The sequence below is a fragment of the Epargyreus clarus genome, unplaced genomic scaffold (genome assembly GCF_041222505.1).
Source record: "Epargyreus clarus isolate Ecla_fem2 unplaced genomic scaffold, WU_Ecla_fem_2.2 ptg000024l, whole genome shotgun sequence".
In the NCBI taxonomy this organism is placed as follows: domain Eukaryota; kingdom Metazoa; phylum Arthropoda; class Insecta; order Lepidoptera; family Hesperiidae; genus Epargyreus; species Epargyreus clarus.
In genome coordinates this window covers 2,243,740-2,262,088 of record NW_027332231.1, presented here as the reverse complement: position 1 = coordinate 2,262,088, position 18,349 = coordinate 2,243,740, and the positions used below count along the sequence as shown (strand labels likewise).

At 37.5% G+C, this 18,349-nt stretch overlaps 1 protein-coding gene across 1 annotated transcript in view; it reads right to left on the bottom strand.

Moving 5' to 3' along the window:
* The window catches only part of LOC140752145 (L-dopachrome tautomerase yellow-f-like), a 360,210-nt gene that overhangs the window by 119,121 nt on the left and 222,740 nt on the right, over window positions 1–18,349 (bottom strand). The gene's annotated exons all lie outside the window — the stretch shown is intronic.

Below are 18,349 nucleotides of genomic sequence, written 5' to 3'. Positions count from 1 at the left end.
TTGTGTTGCCATATAAATAAAAAATGTTAAGGGTGAACAACCCTTATCACTTAGGGGTATGAAAAATAGATAGTAGCCGATTCTCAGACTTCAGACTAATTTGCATATAACATTTGGTGAAAATCGGTAAAGCCGTTTTGGAGGAGTACGGTAACTAACATTGTGAAACGAGAATTTTATATATAAGATTTAATTACGTACAAACTTTACCGATCAAGAACTTCCTACTTATTCTACCGTAAGATATGTGGGACTACTAAAAACAAAGACTAGAACTCAATCTATAAATCTGTAAAACAATAGCGGTGGATTCTATCTATAAATCGGTAAAGACGAATCACTTGGTAAATGAAAAGATCGAGGAACGGTAAGTGATAACAACTCTCTTCCGGAACTAGATAGTGAATCAGCGGGAAGTTTTAATGGCCAGCGGTATTTTACTATACTAACGGACCAAGGTAATTCTCGAAAAATATTGAGATTTAGTGGAAAGCTCAAAAAATTGGATTATTTGCTTTTTGTGATCTAAAATCATATATGAGACTATTAAAAAATATTAAAACAGAAGCGAAACCTCGCGGGTGTAACCTAAACAATCCAAAAAACATCCAAGTGACCCCATGAGTACAAATAAAAGAATTACTTTATCTACAAAAAAAAAATAACTTGACTGAAAATGGGTCCAGTCGTTTATGAGAAGAATTGCTGATTGTCGATAATTTTAAATTTAAAAATATACTGCCTTTAACAAAATAGGTGTAGGAAACGAACATAACACCTGATGGTAAGTCATTACCATCTATATAGTTGACCACAAAAAAGGTCATAATATCGACGACATCATAATAATATCATGACATTAAAGTTCTTTAAGTTGGTCATAGGTGCGTTTTGCCATTGTCAGATTTAAAAAAATAGTAAAAATACGGATAATTTTCAATTTCTTTTATTTGTATACCTACAACAGGAAAATTAATTTTTGAAAAAAAGCAAAACAAATTTCCAAAAAAACTCGGTATCATTTATTTATTTATTGCTGCAGCAATAATCTATTTTTATATATCTTACCAGTCAGAAAATAGCTAAAAAAATTACAAAAACATGTATACTACCTTTTCGTACTTCAAATAGGATTTGATATATCAGCTTTCTCAAAGTGCCGGAAAGAGCCACAATAAGCTCAATACAAACCCGCTAACCGCCAACAAGCCAGGAAATATGATGACATTAACAATATTTTCAAATACAACACGTTGAAAAGGCACCTGTGAGCGTAAGAAAATATTTTTTGTAAAAAGGGTTCCGTACTCAATTTTTTATACTGCAGCGATGGTCTAATGGTACGTAATTCGGCGTCTCTTTTTATATATAAAGTAGGAGTAGCAAACGAGCATACAATCCAACTGATTGTAAATGGTTACTGCCGCTCATGGACATCTGTAATCAACCCCAGATAAGATTAGATATTTCTACCTGAGGTTGGCCACCGTTGCGCCGCTACCCTTGAGGACTAAGCTCGAACGCCTCGAAAAAGTATATCTCCCTTACCAGACCCTTCAAAACGGAACACAGCGGCGCCTAACACTGCTGTTATTAGGCAGAAATAGGTTTGGCGGTGGTGCCGCCGGAGTCGAACCACAAAGGCTTCTACCACCTTCATAAGATGCGTGCCGCTTCGTAAAGCGCGATTACGCTTTGCTGTTTCGACTCAATTTTAACTCTTTCATTTCATGGCACTCTTGTTACTACTATTTGACTTTTCATCTATATACATAGAAACGGAAATAAATTATTTACATCTAAATTTATTTAACTCGTAAGCCAAAGCACCTGCTGATCCAATTAAGTCATCTGGAGGTTTCCACGAAATATCTTCCGTATTATTATAAGCTTAGAGAGCACATTTCTATGCATAATTTTAACATAATTACAAAAGTCGACGGACCGAAGGCACGATTACGCTGTCCGTTCTATTTAGAGAAAGAATTAAAGCTTTGTTTAAACGAATAAATATTTAAACAACATTAAACTATGGCAGTTGCTATTTGCGAATTTTAAAGCGCCCGTTTGAAATATCTGTGTAATAAATAAAGCCTCAACAATAGCATTTTCTATTTTTGTTCGCGAATGCGCGAGTTTTAACCTTTGTGTTATGTGTTACTGTTAACTAAATATTATAATAGTAGGGAATGATACTGTATAATTATGATTATATGACTTGAACGCAAAAAAATTGAATACGGGTGAACCTATACTTACTATTGTCTAATAAGTTACATTTTCAGAATTAATCAATAAAAAAATACTTTCTATTCATCTATCATATTTTGACAAAAAAACTACATCAAATTAATAAATATTAAGTATAGTAATTAATTATACTAATAATTTAAGAAAAAATATGTAATATTATAACAATATTTTTAATCAATCTTATATACAAACAGTTGATATGTGTTACACCAGCACGCTAAAAAGACATTCTGATGTGTTTTTCATATGCGCCAAAAAACCTTACAACTTCAGAAACATTATTTTGGTAGTAATTATTATTACAAAATCCGAATACTCGAAAATAACATAAACGATGCCCACAATTTAAAGGAATCCAAGGACAACTTATATGTTAAAATTCATCAAGCCATCTAAAATTAGACATACCTTAATATATACCCTCTAAAATACACGAGTTAAAATGCTAGGCCTAAATAAAAAATGAAAGCTTGTAGCGAATAATCGTTGTAATACTGCGCCTAATAATATATTACCTAAACGATAAACAAGTTTTACAGAACCGCAGTCTGCAGGCAATGGGCCCCGCTTAGCGCATAAAATATTAATGATACCTTGAACTCTTTCGCGAAGTTTTCGGCATTATTCTTTCCTTTGGTTGTAGCCTTTTTTAAATTTCCAAACTGACGTAGCCCGTCTTCTTTTTTATAATATAGGAGTAGCAGACGAGTATACAGTGTACCTGATGGTAAGTGGGTACTGCCGCCCATGGACATCTGTAATCAATGATAGGATTAGATATTCCTACCTGAGGGCGGCCACAGATGCGCCGCTAACCCTGAGGACTAAGCCGGAACGCCTCGGAAAAGTCTCCCTTAACACACCCTTCCAAACGGACCACAGCAGCGCCTAACACTGCTGTTATTAGACAGAAATAGATGTGGGGGTGGTGCCGCCACAAAGGGATCTACCACCTTTAAAACCTTTTCTTCCCTCCCCAGGGAACCCAAAAACCCTGAAAGCCGACGCAAACACTTGAAGAGGAAAATTGCTACGACGTCTAGGGACTGGCATAAATTCATAACTTTACATCATCATTTAAAAAGGGAAAAATGTCTTACTTCCACCCTTGGATAAGTAAAATATAAAGATACTTCACCGCCTTAAAATTGAATGAAGCCCCAAAAGGACGATTTTATCATATTTTTTTTCAATTCTTGACTAATAAAAATCATTTTTAGAGAAAATTCACGTACTTATAAATAACTAAGTATTTTAAATATTTTAAGGACATTTTAGAACGGAAACGTGGCAAAACTTTATTTACGCAACAATTTCAATTCTCAAAACTGGTTGCACTTTCTTGTTAGAAGTGATCAATCTATGTATTTTACTCATCTAATCTTCCACCTGAAAGTTGGTATAGAGGCCAATATACTCATAAAACAGATAACGAAGAACTTTTAAAACTGAGCGATGAAAATGAGTAGATATTGTGTAATACTTTCGATATACAATATTTATTGTTGTATATATGCCTTTTATGTCTGTTCCTAAAGCTAAATTCTGTACCTAAGTCTGATGTTGACAAAATATTGTAAGTAATTTAAACCTGCAATTAAAAATAGACTTCTTAAAAAAAAAACAAAAATAACAAAGTGCCTAACTACTCCCATTGCGTTACACTAGAATTCTCTCTGTCGTCAAATACGGCAAATATAGAAAATTCAAAAGGAGTTCATAAACATGCAAACTACTACTCATATCTAAGTATATTTCATTCATTTCATGTTTGTAACAAGCACTCAATTCATTGTGGGTTCTGGAAAGAAATAACGTACTACCAGGAGTCGCCTAGTATGCGTTGCTATTCCTAAGAACTAAGTTGGAACGCCTCAGTTGTCTTAAGGGGGTCTTAAGACAACTTTCAAAGCGGAAAACAGCAGCACTTAACACGCGCTACTACAACACCGTTGTTATAAGACAGAGATACGTGTAGATCGAACCATGAAAGGGTTTATGAACGATTCTGTTCTTCACTTTATTTACCGATTTCAGTCGTAAATATGAACCAAATATCTTTATGCTGACCATTACTTACTGTACACGAACAACAATGTTTAATTCATTACCGCGTCTAAACAATGAACTAGACCCACGGAATATAATCCGAAATCGGCCATGCTGACAACTGTTTATATCACGGATAATAGGGCTCTGGTCAACAGTTGCATAGTTCAGACTTAATTAAACGACTACACCCAATACACTACATCCATTGCTTCTTACCTTCACCGCCATTGAATATCTTAGAAACAAACACAGCAATGGATTGAAAAGTGTAAAGGAATGTGAGGCGAAATTTCAAGCAGGTGTGGTGGTACGCGGTCGTTATGCTTTCAAAGTCGGGAGTAGAAATAGAAGGGATATTACATTAGTAGTAACGGTTAGTAAGGAGTGTTTAGTGTCAAAATTGGATAAGGATAACCTTCCCTGTAGGTTTCCTACATTTTGTGGTAGACAGACGTAAAACCATATTATAACTTTAACGGTGTTTGTTTTAGTGTTTACTACTTGGCTTTCTACGTATGACTGTAATATTCAAAATTGTTTACCTTTTCATGATCCGCGAGGCAGTGATAGCCTAGTGGTTAAGAAACTCGGCCTCTCGATTAAGGGGTCCGAGGTTCAAATCCCAGGCACGTCTGATATTTCAAAGTTATGTGCGTATTAGAAATTAATTAACACTTGGTAAACGGTGAAGGAAAACGTCTTGAGAAACCTGCATACCTGGAAATTTACAAAAAAAAATCTCAAGGGTATCTGAAGTCTACCAATACGCACTTGGCCAGCGCGGTGGACTATGGCCTAATCCTTCTCATTCTGAGAGGAGACCCGTGCCCAACAGTGGAACAGTAATAGGTCGATGATGATGATGATGACCCGCGTGGTGAAGCAGTCACCATACAGGTCAGACGCGCAAAAGAATTCGGGTTCGATTCCCGGCCAGACTTATTCTGGGTCTGGATTTGTGTTCTCGTCTATATATATATTGTGACCATGGTACCCACGACTCAGGGAATCCTAGCGTGAGGCTATGAGTCATGTAATGAAACAAACAGCAATTGCAATAACCAAAGAAAATTACGAATATGCAACCTTCAATAAAGAACTCATAAGTCATCATACTACCACTATCCAGAGAATTAAATTGGAATGCCTCTAATACTTAAAATTAGTAGTAGTAAATCTACTATTGCCGAATAAATCGTATAAATAAAAAAATAACAGTACAGCAAAAAAAATATTACTAAGTATATGATTATACTTCCACAAATTCTCACAAATGGCTACTAACAGATTCATTAACTACGCTAATTAACTAAAACTACATTTATTAACAACTTCTTAACTACAATAGAAGTACGACTAATTAGGACTTATTTTGAAATACGCTCGGTACCTTATTCGATTACTTTATCTCCAATTTTAGCAAAAAAACAACCAAGTCCACTTAATAGCACATAACTAAATCAACGCGAGATCGCTAGCCAAACGAAAAACCTTGTAGCCCAGATAAGGCACTCTCACGACAACGATGGAGAGATATGCGAGAAAAATATACCTCTACATCCTAAATCTTATATATAAAATTCTCGTGTCACAACGTTAGTTACCGTACTCCTCCGAAACGGCTTTACCAATTTTCACCAAATTTTATATGTATATTCAGGAGGTCTGAGAATCGGCTACTATCTATTTTTCATACCCCTAAGTGATAAAGGTTGTTCACCCTTAACATTTTTTTTATTTATATGGCAACGTTTGCCGGGTAGCTAGTTAGACTATAAAATTCCGGGGTTGACTTCATTACTCTTTTAGTCCTAACTTTTTTTGGACTGGCATCAAAAAAATGAACGAAGTTCTTAATTGAACTATTTGTTTCCCATTAATTTGACCAGATAAGCAGCTCAATTGAAGAACCGTTTTCATCAAATTGACTCATACCAACCCACCTATGTACTGAAAGAATGGTCCTTTTTAATATAATATGTATCCAACAAGCCTAAGCAAGAGGAAACATTCCTATGACTAGCATCTGATCAGAGTTTATCATCAGACCCGCTCAATAATAACATTTATTTTAATTGTTTGGTTACATACTCGTACATTCTAAATTTAATTTAAATCGGTTATTTTTTATAATATGGAGTAGCAAACGCGTATACCTGATGGTAAGTGGCTACTGCCGCCCATGGAAATTTGTAATCGACTCCAGAGAGGATCAGATATTCGTACCGGAGGTCGGCCACAGATGCGCTGCTACCCCTGAGGACTAAGCTGGAACGCCTGGGAAATCTCCCTTACCACACCCTTCAAACCAGAACACAGCAGCGCTTAACACTGCTGTTATAAGGCAGAAGTAGGTGAGGCAGTGGTGCCGCCGGAGTCGAACCACACAGGGTCCTACAACCTTCATTTTGAATGAAAGCTTCTAACAAAGGAAATTGTAATAAAAATAGAAAGCGAATGTCGAAGTTTCATAGCTTCTCGCTCACCCTAAAACAAGTGGTTAAAAAGCAAAAAGAGTAGCGCAGTAACTTAAAAATTTAACTACCGTTCCATTCCATTCTCCTAATGAAGTAGCTGGATTACGTGTAGAATATAAATTAATATCTCATGTAATAGCACCGTCCTGCGAGATTAATATTGTATCAGGGAAACCTTTTACATGGCGTGCCCTGTTTACACTGGACAGTAGATTGAACAAGTCGAGCGCGACGTTCTGTACCCTTACCATGAGTTTTCAAAACATCCCACAATTTTACGTTACGTTTACTCAATCCATTATTTGTTCCGGTTGCTTCAGTAGACTGAGTAAACGTGCTCAAGTCTTTTTGTCTACCTCACATGTTCGCAAAAAAGAGAGAAAAAATATAAAGCGCCATTTTGTCAATTTAGACATTTAATGTTACGTTACTGACACTATAGCTCTGATAAAATCCGCTAGAGGCGCTGATTGGAATTTGTATGGGCAAATACATAAACAAATACCAAAACAGTCATATTTGTCAAAACGTAAAAACTCATGGTAAGGGTACTGGTATGACGGGTGTGGTAGAAATATTTTTCCCATGTATTCCAGCTTAGTCATTAGTGGTATCGCATCTGTAGGTGACCTAAGGTAGGATTCTAATCTTATATGAGGCTAATTACATATGTTCATGGGCGGTAGTAACCACTTACCATCAGGTGGACTACATGTTTGTCTGCTACTCTTATAAAAAGTACTAGTACAAGAAATTACATCAATCCTCATTAATATTCATGTCAATACATTTCTGCATCATTGTTGGGTATCAGTCTCCTCTCAAACACAGAGGTAATAGTCAAGTTGTAACTAATAGTAAGTTCATTTCACAAAATATATATTTTATTTTGTTGAGACATCGATACGTCGCTGTTTTAGAAAAAGATAGATGAAACTGTTTTCTAGCTAGAAGTTAATCCTATATACATGAGCTAAAAAATAACATTGTCATTTTTTTAACGTGGAGGTAAAGTTTTTTAATCAACTACATAAATCTGTCAACTGTCCCTGCGATCGATTTATTAATATTAGTTTTTTGTGAATGATCAATCAATGACCAAATTTAAAGGTAGCGGAACCTTTTGTGGTTAAACTCCGGGGGAACCACCGCTACACCTATTTCTGCCTGATAACAGCAGTGTTAAACGCTGCTGTGTTCTGGTTTGATGGGTGTGGTAAGGGAGAGACTTAGTCGTCGGTAGCGGTGCATCTGTGGCCGACCTCAGGTAGGAATATTAAAACAAAATCTACTAGTCACTTGTTAAATCTAAACAGAGCATGGCCATAGCGGGGCGATCTTTCACACTTAACTTAGACTCCTAACCTCCATCGGGGTTTCAGTACAAAGGAATAAAGCACGTTTACAGATGCTTTAAAAATTGCACAGTAAATACATGTTTAGTTTCCTGGAAACCTTCGCAAAAATTACCACTTATCATAATATAAATAATGTGAGATGGTAAGTGAACATAAATAGAATATGAATTCGAAAGTATGAAATGTTATATTTCTGATTATCATTTCTATTTACTAGTTGCTTTTAACCGTTTCGCTCGCGGTGAGAGATTTTCTATACTTCGAGAACGATATTTTTAGGGACAAAAATTACCCTCTGCCCTTTTTCGAACTCCTGACAACGTGTGTACAAAAGTTTATGACAAACTAATATAAAGAAACTTACATAATTATCAATTACAATACTAGTTAGTATAGAAGTATATAACCGCCGCCTATGGACATCTGTAATCAACCCCAGATAAGATAAGACTCCTACCTCAGATACGCTGCTACCCCAGAAGACTAAGTTGGAAGGCTCGGATAAGTATGTCTCCCTTATCACACCCTTCGAAGCGGAACACAGCAGCTCTTAACATTGATGTTATTAAGTACCGGAGTTGAACCACAAAGGGTTGTACTACCTTCAATACCACTACCTTAGTACTGAACAATTTCCATACTGCAAGGATTAAGATGACAATGTATGTATGATTAATTTCAAGTGGCACCCCTGGTTTATATGGAGTTGGTTACAGGAGCAGCAGTGGCTACTAGGTGGATAAAAAAATTGCCAAAAATATGTTGAAAATCCAACCACATTGTCCGTTCTAGTTTCCTATTTTCATCACAAAAACAAGCTTTGTATCCATAAAGTAATTAACAGTGATGAAACATTGTCCCTGTCACGACAAAGAGACAAATGATCAATTAGACTTCCCCAAAAAAGGCTCTCGAACTCTACAATGCTTGGCTTCCGGAAATAGAGTCGTTTTTCACGTTACAATATTAAATAGAGCTTCGTGTTACATCGCAGTATTAATACCAGTTTTAACCAGCTTTGCAGCTGAAATCAAACTCGAACTTTTGGTTTCTGCCCAAGTTACAACCAAAGCAAAATATTTTTATGAAAATATACACAAATCCCTAGAATTTAGACATTTATAGTGACATTTGAACACGTTTTTGAAATAAAAGCAATATTAATATAAACCTTACTTGTCAGACTCTACTCGATTATTAGAGGTCACATCGTCAACCCACAACTGTCCCACTGGACATGGAGACTGTGAGGAGACCTCACAGTGTCAGAAAGTTTTAGACCATAGTCCAACGTGCTGGCCAAATGCGAATTGGTGAACTTCACACACTCTTCAGAACTTTTTTTCGAACTCTCAAGCATACAGGCCACCCTCGTAAACAAAAAACAAAGGTCATACGCCATAGGACACGAAACGTCTTTTTATTGATTAACCTAACAATGAAGCAGACGTGCTACCTGATGGAAAGTATTCAACGCAGCCTATGAACATTTGCAACACCAGATGACTCGCCAATGCATCAGCTTTGGACGAGAGCTCTTTTTGCTCCTTTTCTCAAGAGTCATGTCATATCTGCGAGACAAACGTCCGAGTACTACCGAACGCAACCCGAAAATCCACGATCGTATGTTTCGGCCAAGCTGAAACTTAGGCCGAAAGCCTTATTTGGTCCTGAACTGATCCGAAACCAATCGGCCGGTCACTATTTGTATATTTATTTATTCGTCTATGATACCTCTTGGTACAGTTTTACAAAAGAAGTGCTCTACGCTTGTAACTCGTAACCACTCGCTAAAGTTAAAATAATGGGAACTATTAACCACGCAAGGCGGTTTCTTCGAGGTTGCAAAATGGCGACCATTACAGCAGATTTGCGGTTTTCCGGAAGGTAATTAAATAAAACACCTAATGTTTGTGTACTCACTGAACAATTTCGAAGCACTTTCTTTTATTCTCACTTAAGGAGTAGGGCGTGGCGTCAGTTGCAGCGGACAATTTAGGAATATTCCTTAATTTTACAATTTACTTTTTTCCACGCAGTGATATAATAGAAAGAAAAAGTCGCATAGATCTTTTTTCTTATCGCTTTTTTCTTACGTGACGATTTTTGGCATTCGACGTCTGTCGCACGCTTTTGAATAAGGAAAGATAAGTCTACAGAAAACAAGGCAAAGTTTGCCTTACCCCTATAGTTTCGGGTCCAGAATACAGCTGCTTGTCGTAAGAGGCGATTGAAAAGGCCACCGGTGGGCTTCTAGTGCGGTATAAATCCGACATAACCGCTTGTCATTCCCATGGCATATTTTTGAACGTTTTCCCTTCGTTTAAAAATGCCACGCCAATTACATATTTTAAACATTTTATCAATGCTATTTTAAAGTAATATTACAAAACGCTGTCACTATGACCACGCCTCATCTCCTAATGGTTTCTTGTCCCTCCTTAAGTCACGTTCAAGAGCCATCGGGCTCGTCTCATTTAATTAAAGAAAAACATAAATAAGAATAAATTTGAAAATACTCAATAGGCATTTGAACAGTACTTAGAACAAAGTTGGGGTAAATTGCTACTGGGAATATACATTTTATACTCTACCCTTAGTATGAGTATTTACGTTTTTACAAAAATGACTGTTTTTGTATTTGTTTACGTATTTGTCCATATATATATTTCCAATCAGCGCGCCTAGCGGACTGTATCAGAACTGATTGGTAATGTATGGGAAATACTTAAACAAATACAAAAACAGTCATTTTTCTAAAAACGTAAAAACTCGTACTAAGGGTACTGTACAGATTTAGAAAGGCTTTGCAATGTTATTAATACTAACTAGCAGTTATCATAAATACAAAAATATGTCAATATCAATCCTATAATTTCGACAATCCCACATTATGTTAAAATCCGTCAATCCTTTTATCTTGTAGGGCATGCCAAAGAATGAGATATGCATACATATACGCACGAAAAACATTACACTCTGCAATTCGATTAAAATAAGACTATTACATACTTCAATGGTAAAATAAAACATCGCAAGAACGCCTGAGAGATCTAAAAAATTCTCAAAAGACTGTGAACTCTACAAATAGGCACTTAGCCATGATATTAAACGCTTACTCCGAAGGAGAACTGTGCCCAGCAGTGGGACAAAGGATAGATCAAGTATAAAGTGAAACATCAGCATTTAATCCGCATTTGTTTTTATAACATAGAAGTAGCAGGCAGTCAAGTAATCCACCTGATTTTTTTTAATAATATAGGAGTAGCAGACGAGCATAAAGTCCACCTGAATGTAAGTGGCTACTACCGCCCATGGACATCCGTAATCAGTACATTTTTTTATTTATATGGCAACATTACGTTTCCCGGGTCAGCTAGTAGTACATAAAGATATCAGAATTGTTTAGTTAGCGAACTAAAAGTTCCGTGAGTCCCGTCAAGGAAGAGGTTGAAGGGACAAATGGTAGAACCGAATGCCCTACCTGTAATGGGCAGCTCCAAAACGACCTATTTATGTTCGATAAGGGATGCGGATACATAAATGAGTACTTCGTAGGAACACGAATTGCTTGTTCTACGTTGCGGGCTCGTACGTGAGTTTAAAGGGTTGTATTACTATCCAAAGAACGTATCACAAAGGTAAGCAGTGATAGACTCAATCAGGGGGTCTAAGGTTTGAATCCTAGTTTGGGAAACACTGTTATATAACGCGGGCTTCAAGCCATAGGGACGTATCAAAATTGTTTTATTTTTATTACGTATTTCCTTTCAAAGATTTCAATTATTTATCTCTGAATGAATCATAATAACTGGTTAATTAATTATTAAGATGTTTTCTTAAAACACTCTTTGACATAAAGAAAAGTTGTTAAGTGTTTCGATCTTGTGAAAAGTAAGGGTCATGCTTATCCAACTTAGTCCTCAGGGGTAACGGCGCTTCTGCGGCCGACCTCAGGTAGGAATGCAATCTTAGCTAGGGTTGATTGCAGTAGCCACTTACCATCAAGTGGACTGCGTGCTCGGCTGCTACTCTTATATTATATACTGTTTTATTTTAAAAAGAGATTGATTTGAGCACCCGAGTCATGCGTATTCGAACCGAATATCCAAACCAAAAAATCGCTTCTCGTGACAAACATTTCGATTACCGCCCTTTGTTTCGCTCACAAAAGAAACAGTCCTTTAAATGAATGCTTTTCATTATTTTCCTCAAACTTAGACGCTATTGTTTTGGGTATTGTTAATTTAAAAAAACGGCAACAAATAACTTTGGAGATTTCGCCAGAAATGTTTGAAGTATTTCAGATTCAATCTATTACTTATAGATATTACTGAATTGTGATCATTTGTATGGGTGTATGTTTGTTTGTTGTTAATTCACACTTCGATGGAGAAATGCTGCGAATGATTTTATTTTAACACGCTTTTATTAGCTTGGGTCGTATGTATGTATGTACGTAACAGTAACGAAATCTTTGAACCCGATTTCTATCCACTTTGAACGTTCAGTTTAATTCAAAATTTTGAAGAATCATCAAAAACCGATGACAATACACGATTTTAATAATTTTGTGCCATTGTCCTTACCAACATCCTCAGGATTAACGATTTTCGAGGCGAGAGAAAGGTCCTTAGTGAAAGGTCAGGCAAAGTTACTAAATTGATTTTTAGTTTTAAAAAATAATAATGTTATTTCCCTATAACTCAAATGTACTGAAACATATCTATAATGCCATCTTGTAGAATGATTTTTAGGATTCCGTACTCAAAGGGTAAAACGAAACCCTCCGCTGTCTGTTCGTGAGTCACAGGGCTTTATCTCTTAAACCGTAATAGATAGAAACTTGATTTCTTTACAGACGATGCATAATAATGGTCGCTATAACAACAAATACTAAAAATTAGTAAAATAAATATAGTTCAAAAACTCCACTCCACTCCACTTATCAGTTTTCGAAAAGCACCCCACACTTTTCACAATTATACTAATTACTGTTCCCTAATTGATTCCTAGATTGAAAATTATTTTCTACTTTTTAGTTGAATTTATTATAAAAGCGTGTTTTTTTTGTTTTTTGAACTATATTTATATGCAGTCTACTTGATGGTAAGTGCCTACAACCGCCCATGGGGACATCCGTAATCACCCCCAGATAGGATTAGATATTCCTACCTGAGGTTGGCCACAGATGCACCGCTACCCCTGAGAACTAAGCTGGAACGCCTCGGAAAAGTATGTCTTCTTATCCCTTCAAACCAGAACACAGCAGTGTTTAAAACTACTGTTATGAGGCAGAAATAGGTGTGGCGGTGGTGACGCCCGAGTCGAACCGCAAAAGTTCTACCACCTTCAATAATATATCCATAAAATTTAATATACATATACGATACATACAAACAGGACTTTTTTCTTACTCTACGATTTATTTAGGATATTTTTCTTTTCTGAACGAATTGTCGTATTTATTATTCATATGTATTTTAACAGCATTTTGTTTATTTTGTGTATTTGCAATTGTACTGTGTTGCAATTTCCTGAGTAAAGTATTTTTCTTTCTTTCTTTCTTTCTAAACTATCAAATAATCCTCTGATCTTGGAATAGAACGTTTTCATCAATAGATCACGGAGAAGATAATAAAAGTTATACAACATTCGGATATCGGGTCTGTAGATGTCGTTAAGTTGACCACTGAATAAAGTTTTTATCGCGCTGTAAACTGCGATAGTGAGAATGTAGGTCGTTAAAGGGTTTTTATTGGGTTTCGATCGTCGATCTTGGATCCCATCTCGGGCTGAGGAAAATAAATATTTATAAAGCTACCTCTGGTGGTCGGTTAGCCGGGTACTCTCCACTTTGGTGTCTTTTTCACGTTACAAAATGAACGAGTGGACTTGAAAGACAAAATAAGTAGCAGACGAGCATGCAGTCCATCGGATGTTGAGTAGCTACCGCCCACGCACGGCCGCGATCAACCCAAGACAAGACCAGACTCTTACCCGAGTTCGGCCAAAGATGCACCGCTAACTCTTAGGATTAAGTAAGAATGCCTCGAAAAGTATATTTCCCTTACCACACCCTTCAAAACAAGATAGCAGCGCTTAACACTGCTGTCATAAGGCAGAATCAGGTGTGGTGGAGGTGCCGCCGGAGTCGAACAGAGGGTGCTACCACCTTAATAGTGAACAAAAATGTTCAATCAACAAAATAAACAATAGGTACATAAAAAAATATTAAACATAGTCATATTTCGTAATGTCTCATACTCAGCGACATTTTTGCTTAGTACTCACTTTGTGGGGGAATCCCCGAATTATATTCATTCGATAAATAGCTGACATTGTTGCATTATCAGCATGTTGGTTTGCGTGGGCTCATGTTTATCTTAGTGGCCTAATGAACGCTTCATTGTAAAACAAATAATGTAATGTATTGTGTAGTAACTAAACTAGATAAGGAATATTTAATTTAATTAAATGTTTAGTTTATACATATCTACTACCTACCTACTTACCAGTGGCCTTCATAGCTTTTTTTGTTTACGAAACCTTCAAAAGGTACCCGGTGCCATGGGAGCGACGCAGGGTTATGTGGGATTCTTATCGCACTAAACCCCGGGTGGCCGTCCTCGGACCTGCGTAGAGGGCTCCGGTTGCGTTCCTTTGGAGATCCCGGAGCCCTCTACGCAGGTCCGAGGACGGCCACCCGGGGTTTAGTGCGATAAGAATCCCACATAACCCTGCGTCGCTCCCACGGCACCGGGTACCTTTTGAAGGTTTCGTAAACAAAAAAAGCTATGAAGGCCACTGGTAAGTAGGTAGGTAGTAGATATGTATAAACTAAACATTTAATTAAATTAAATATTCCTTATCTAGTTTAGTTACTACACAATACATTACATTATTTGTTTTACAATGAAGCGTTCATTAGGCCACTAAGATAAACATGAGCCCACGCAAACCAACATGCTGATAATGCAACAATGTCAGCTATTTATCGAATGAATATAATTCGGGGATTCCCCCACAAAGTGAGTACTAAGCAAAAATGTCGCTGAGTATGAGACATTACGAAATATGACTATGTTTAATATTTTTTTATGTACCTATTGTTTATTTTGTTGATTGAACATTTTTGTTCACTATTAAGGTGGTAGCACCCTCTGTTCGACTCCGGCGGCACCTCCACCACACCTGATTCTGCCTTATGACAGCAGTGTTAAGCGCTGCTATCTTGTTTTGAAGGGTGTGGTAAGGGAAATATACTTTTCGAGGCATTCTTACTTAATCCTAAGAGTTAGCGGTGCATCTTTGGCCGAACTCGGGTAAGAGTCTGGTCTTGTCTTGGGTTGATCGCGGCCGTGCGTGGGCGGTAGCTACTCAACATCCGATGGACTGCATGCTCGTCTGCTACTTATTTTGTCTTTCAAGTCCACTCGTTCATTTTGTAACGTGAAAAAGACACCAAAGTGGAGAGTACCCGGCTAACCGACCACCAGAGGTAGCTTTATAAATATTTATTTTCCTCAGCCCGAGATGGGATCCAAGATCGACGATCGAAACCCAATAAAAACCCTTTAACGACCTACATTCTCACTATCGCAGTTTACAGCGCGATAAAAACTTTATTCAGTGGTCAACTTAACGACATCTACAGACCCGATATCCGAATGTTGTATAACTTTTATTATCTTCTCCGTGATCTATTGATGAAAACGTTCTATTCCAAGATCAGAGGATTATTTGATAGTTTAGAAAGAAAGAAAGAAAGAAAAATACTTTACTCAGGAAATTGCAACACAGTACAATTGCAAATACACAAAATAAACAAAATGCTGTTAAAATACATATGAATAATAAATACGACAATTCGTTCAGAAAAGAAAAATATCCTAAATAAATCGTAGAGTAAGAAAAAAGTCCTGTTTGTATGTATCGTATATGTATATTAAATTTTATGGATATATTATTGAAGGTGGTAGAACTTTTGCGGTTCGACTCGGGCGTCACCACCGCCACACCTATTTCTGCCTCATAACAGTAGTTTTAAACACTGCTGTGTTCTGGTTTGAAGGGATAAGAAGACATACTTTTCCGAGGCGTTCCAGCTTAGTTCTCAGGGGTAGCGGTGCATCTGTGGCCAACCTCAGGTAGGAATATCTAATCCTATCTGGGGGTGATTACGGATGTCCCCATGGGCGGTTGTAGGCACTTACCATCAAGTAGACTGCATATAAATATAGTTCAAAAAACAAAAAAAACACGCTTTTATAATAAATTCAACTAAAAAGTAGAAAATAATTTTCAATCTAGGAATCAATTAGGGAACAGTAATTAGTATAATTGTGAAAAGTGTGGGGTGCTTTTCGAAAACTGATAAGTGGAGTGGAGTGGAGTTTTTGAACTATATTTATTTTACTAATTTTTAGTATTTGTTGTTATAGCGACCATTATTATGCATCGTCTGTAAAGAAATCAAGTTTCTATCTATTACGGTTTAAGAGATAAAGCCCTGTGACTCACGAACAGACAGCGGAGGGTTTCGTTTTACAAGTGAACAAAAATGTTCAATCAACAAAATAAACAATAGGTACATAAAAAAATATTAAACATAGTCATATTTCGTAATGTCTCATACTCAGCGACATTTTTGCTTAGTACTCACTTTGTGGGGGAATCCCCGAATTATATTCATTCGATAAATAGCTGACATTGTTGCATTATCAGCATGTTGGTTTGCGTGGGCTCATGTTTATCTTAGTGGCCTAATGAACGCTTCATTGTAAAACAAATAATGTAATGTATTGTGTAGTAACTAAACTAGATAAGGAATATTTAATTTAATTAAATGTTTAGTTTATACATATCTACTACCTACCTACTTACCAGTGGCCTTCATAGCTTTTTTTGTTTACGAAACCTTCAAAAGGTACCCGGTGCCGTGGGAGCGACGCAGGGTTATGTGGGATTCTTATCGCACTAAACCCCGGGTGGCCGTCCTCGGACCTGCGTAGAGGGCTCCGGGATCTCCAAAGGAACGCAACCGGAGCCCTCTGAGCGCGTTGCCCCGTCGGGCTCCGCCCAGGTGAGCTTGGCGCTCGCCACACCGTCTGGTGCATACAACGGTATGCGACCACACATAGTGCCGTCTTTCCCGGGGTTGCTGGCTGGGCGGTTCGAGCTCCCACTCTTGCCGCCCGCAACCCCGGAAGTCCCCTTTTAGTCGCCTCTTAAGACAGACAGGGGATACCGTAGCCCTATTCTGGTCCCGAAACTACAGTGACAGATAACTACTTCAGGGACAGGGAAATACTAGGACGTGATAGCCTAGCGCTTAAGAAACTCTTCCTCTTTATCGAAGGGTCCAAGGTTCAAATCCCAGGCATAAAATTGAATGCATTGTGAAAATTTTAACTATATATTATGGTTCAATAGATAAAGCGAAAAACGTTGAAAAATAGCGGTGTCTTCTATGGCGAACCCCATTTATTTCATAGATTTTATTTTTAGTATTTGTTGTTATCGCATTGTTATAGTTTCTATCTAATATGGTTCTGGAGATCGAGACCTGTGACAGACAGATAGTGAAGGTTTAGTAATAGGGTTCCGTTTTTACCCATTGGATAGGGAACCCTAAATAGTCCAGAATAAGAACGAGCTCTTCGCCAAATTTTAAAAATAGTTACTATTTTCCATTCGAAGGGCATTCATTAAACAACTTTTTAAATAGAGTTTGTTGTCTAATTTCGATTTGGCAGCACGTGTCACGTGACCCTTGTCTGCGGTCAATTAATATTAGTTAGGTAAGTACATTCCCAAGTCCCGGGTCTAGAATAAGGCTACAGTATCCCCTGCCTTCCGTAAGAGACGGCTAAAATGGGGCTTCCGCGGTTGCGGGAGGTAAGAGTGGAAGCTCAAACCCCCCAGCAAGCGAACCCGGGAAGGATGGCGGTAGGTGTGGTCAAATTGACATATAGGTAGCGTTAAATGAAGGTGGTAGAACCCTTTGTGGTTCGACTCTGGCGGCAACACCGCCACACCTGTTTCTACCCAATAACAGCAGTGTTAGGCGCTGCTGTGTTCCGGGTTTCAGGTGGACTGCATGCTAGTCTGCTACTCCTATATTATAAAAAAAGAAATTGCTCCCCCAGGGCAGAGCCTGACAGCTTGTAGATACCCTTTGAAGGTTTCTCGTGAACGATAAAAAGG